The sequence below is a fragment of the Halyomorpha halys genome, unplaced genomic scaffold (assembly GCF_000696795.3).
Source record: "Halyomorpha halys isolate HHAL.00 unplaced genomic scaffold, Hhal_1.1 Scaffold1538.1, whole genome shotgun sequence".
Taxonomy (NCBI): Eukaryota; Metazoa; Arthropoda; class Insecta; order Hemiptera; family Pentatomidae; genus Halyomorpha; species Halyomorpha halys.
Genome location: NW_027105187.1, coordinates 40,598 through 45,079, shown reverse-complemented (window position 1 = coordinate 45,079; position 4,482 = coordinate 40,598). Strand labels below are relative to the sequence as shown.

At 32.7% G+C, this 4,482-nt stretch overlaps 1 long non-coding RNA gene across 1 annotated transcript; it reads left to right on the top strand.

The window, feature by feature from the left end:
• Positions 1 to 205: 205 nt before the first annotated feature.
• LOC106689979 (uncharacterized) lies at positions 206 to 1,010 on the top strand. The gene is made up of 2 exons (XR_001344522.2): positions 206 to 441; positions 525 to 1,010. It is a non-coding gene; the product is annotated as an uncharacterized lncRNA (long non-coding RNA).
• Positions 1,011 to 4,482: the final 3,472 nt, after the last annotated feature.

Sequence of the window (4,482 nt, the reverse complement as noted above, 5' to 3'; positions counted from 1 at the left end):
CTGACACATTAATTTCATCACACTCCCTAAATTTCATATTTGAAGAATCAAAACAATCATCTATAAAATAAAAAAAATTAACATCGTTAATAGGTTATCCAATCAGTCCAAAGGTTGTCCAAAGAGTCAAGATTAGATAATAAATATTATACTATAAGTTAAGTTAGTGTTTCACAAAGTGAAAACATTTTTTATTTATCTCGAGTACAAAAAAAAAAAATCATATCTACGTGCTGTCCTTCGTTTTGATATATAATGACCGCTCACACCAATAACGGTCTGTTCGTTCTCCGAAGATGTACAAGTGCATCGGTTTAACATTGTTCATAGTTGCGGCAGTTATTGGAGTGATATTAGTAATCTTCTTCACCACCGTATAGAACTGTGTAGTTGAATAACCTACAATGTGTAGCAGGGTACACGAGTAACCAATCGTTAAGAGTAAGTAATGTTTAAACTGGTTTTTATATGTTTACGTCCTGTAAGACGATTTCAAAAATATGTTAAATGACGTTATCTTTCAGATTAAATATTCCAACGCTATAGTCTTGCCTGTAGATTTCATCAAAACGACAGATGACTGCCGCCTAGAAGTGAAAGCAGGATATCCAATTCGACCTCTATAAGGGTTTTCAACAGATAACCATAGTACTTCATCATATGGATAATGCTGGAAATAAATTGTCATCGGCCGCTAGTATACTGGACAACTCCCTACACTTGTAACTGTGCACCACGCTGGTGAGGAATATCATGTCAAGCGGAGGATGAGTTCAAAAATGGTTGGAAGGATTGCTGTTGTACCAAAATATAACAGTATCGAGAAATCAAACTTTACAAAAATCGAAAAACCTTTTCATTCGGCAAGCAATCATATGGATTTTCTGTAAAAAAAATCTTATGTTCATAAATTATGTATGTCGCTTATATAGTCAATTGATAGATCCATATTTTATATAAGCATTATGATTTTTTTGTTTTAAATAAAAATAATTATTACTGAAATCAAACCTTTGTTTATCATTAAAATAAAAAATACCCGTTCTCAATTCTAGTGTCATAATGAATTCAACATATGCCTTAAGCCCAATAGTTTCAGCGCTTGGAATTAAAAATGGCATGAGATCCTCCACTTCCGCCTTCCATGGTAGCCTTACCAATCTGACTTTTTAAACAGTAATATAGCGAGTAGGTTGGTCGATGTACGACATGTCACGATCTCACAAGAGTAGATCATGGAACAAAAAAAGAAAACGCGATCCTTCATGATTGGCACTAAACGCAATTAAAGAACAATGCATAAAAGTGTCTCTGCACTAATGAGATGAATCCCTAAAGTAGTCCTAACTAGTTTTATTGTAACTGCACTTGTACTTAATAGTCTATTGAAGTGGCTTTCCACTTACATGTTTGCATTTACATTTTCAAGAGGCAGTAGTTACATATATCAAGTAATTTGGTCACTAAAACACTTTTACAAACCCTGAAAATATTATAGTTCAAAATCTAGTAACTAGTTTTAGCAGAGGTTAAATACATGTACCATATGTATGCAACATTATTAGTTAAATATGTATTATAGTTTAACACTAACATTATTTTTTAAGATTATTTATTCATTATTGTTGGGACTGTTATAATGAAAGAGACATGTAATCATAAACGAAATTGTTTCATTTCTTTACTATAAATACAGCGGAAAACTATATTTGTTTGGTACTTATATCCTTATAGGTTTTCATTCTTAAAATATAATTAATAATGTACAATATACATGAAAAATCTGTCCTTAAAGGGTTCAATGAGCGATTGATAAGATAATAAATTTTTACGTAATCACGATTATATGTTTATATTTTAAAGGGGGGGAAATACATTTGTTGATATGTTTATCAATATATCGAATTGCAAACAATGAGTACCTTGTGGAGTGTCATCGTAATGTTATATATTGTACTCTCTCGCCAATGATGGTCAATCTATTCTATTTCCAAGATGTACAAGTTCTTCGGCTTGGTATTGCTCTCAGCTCTTGCAGCGGTTGGAGCCAAGAGGATTAATATCAATGATCCTCTAGACCAAGTTATAGAGCAGTTGAATAAAAAACAACGCCAATATGGAACAACGACAGCACTCCTTTCGAAAATCCAGTTGGATTCAAAGGAAATTAAAATCCGTAATTTTGTTTTGCTGTCTTATGTTTCATTTTTTACAACGATGATAATTTCTGACGCTCAATTTCTTGGATTAGTTCTCTCAAAAGGACATCCGATTACTGGCAAGAAGAGAAAGACAATGAAATTACTTTCGACATCAATTACGGATTCGGACTCATGACCATAGTACTCACCTTGAGATAGAGGGAAAGAACATGTCTGCATACGCTACGATACCCGACAACTCCGTCCACGTATCATACACTGCATCCGTCGCTAAAGACCATACCAAGCTCAACGAATTCAAGGTTGAAAAGTTAGGAAATGTAGAACTCGGAGCTCAGACCTGAGTACGACGGATCCAATGTGGACGGGTTCTTCAAATCGGTGATGGTACCGGCGTTGAACGGCATCGTGGACTCCAACTTCGCGAAAATCGAAGCTTCTTTGCAAGCTCTGTGCAAAGTCAAAGATTTTCATAACGCTGAACTTCTTATGTCACTTCTGTAGCTATTAAAAACTTTAGATTGTGAGAAAACAAGTGTAATTAATACTTTGTTGTTTCGAATAAATAATTATTAAATATATAAAATAAATTGTCTTTACTATTTTTTTTTTTGTAAAGAATGCTTATTCGCAACTAGCTAAAGTTCCGGATAGCTTCCGTTACTATTATCTGGACTTATATTGGAACATGTTTTATATCGTAATAATTCCTTTATATACAAACGTCCTTTCATGTACGTTACTAACCTTAATACTACGCCACATAATGTATTAAAAGACGAAGGAAAGATGGATTATTTTATACTACATCCTTATTGTATTCATGAATAAATAATAATATAAATACCTGAGGATACATGATTCACTTTCAGCGAACCTGGAGATTTCATATTTTTTAAATTCAAAGCAAGTCTCTCTAGATATGAACTGGCATCATCTCGTTTTATTTTAATGAGCTCAATTGGCAAAGAGACTATATATGATTTTTTTTCTTGATTTTTCATACTTGCAAGGCTGTGATGTGTTTAGCTAATTTACTAAGTTAAACTTCGTATTTATTTTTAAATCGCCAAGGGTAAACAACTTTCTTAATATCATACTTTAATTCTTGGCTCTCAGGTTTGTCTACCATGGAACTGAATTTGTTACAGACATATTATAAAAAAAATACAAATTTCTAGTTGCTGCTCAACAATTTTCAAATACATCTTGATTTTGCTTAAATCCACAATTAAGAAACTTTAATATTAAACCAAAACGTTCAATTAGATCACGATTAATCTCTGTTATTTCAGTGGTTATTTAATGCTACCTTTTCTCTATTTTCAGTATCTTGAGATTGCCAAATTCATTCAATTAAACGGATTCCAGAATTTAAAGGCGTTAACCCAAATGGAACGCACTGAATGATTAAGATATTTTACAATGTTCAATTGAATTGTCATTAAAATAATTCCGTCACACCTTTTTTATGGTTGTTTTTCATGAGTAATGACCTGATGATTTTCCAACCCATTTAAATTAAAAAAACCTCAAGAACCAAGGAACATTTGAGGTTTGATAGCATGTAAGCATGCCATGATTATTTCCCATCGAATCAGTAATAGAGACTCTAATCAAAGATTTGAAACCATATAAAATTAATTTTATATCTTTAAAGTTGTCATATTACATATCAAATAAAAGCCAATGAAATAAGCTTTTAAAGGACAGTGAGAGAGAAATACTTTATTCATCTATGCTGCCCAAATGCAGGTTGCCATATCACACAGCATACTAATCAATCCTTAATCGGACTTTTATAAATTACATATAATTACATGTACAAAATAAAATAACAAAATAGAAAGAAAACAATTTGTTTCCTTACAGTTTCCTTTTTCAATCAATTTCGGTCTACACACCAAATACAAATATTTCAATTCATTCCTTTTTTTCTTTCCCTTTTCTGTTCCTTAAATTTCACCATTTCACAATTTTTAATTCACCAGATCAACAAATTCACTCTTGGCCTTATTATAGTCATGTAGATCAGTCTTTTGTTACGTGTTGGAAGATTAGACCGTTTGTCTAGTAAGTACTGTAATAGTCGAAATCGACGTGCAGTCCTTCCTGTCTTTTCAGTCTGGTGTGAGGATTCCAGGTTAATCGCTTGTCCAAATGTAGTCCAAGGTAGCGGATCTGTTCGACAGGGGTAAGAGTAACATCGTTAAATGAAACTGTATGGCAGTCAGTAGGTTTACGACGAAGGGTAAAGGTGATTTGAAGGGATTTGTTGAAATTTGTCTTAATCCTCCAATTACGACACCAATCTTCGAGG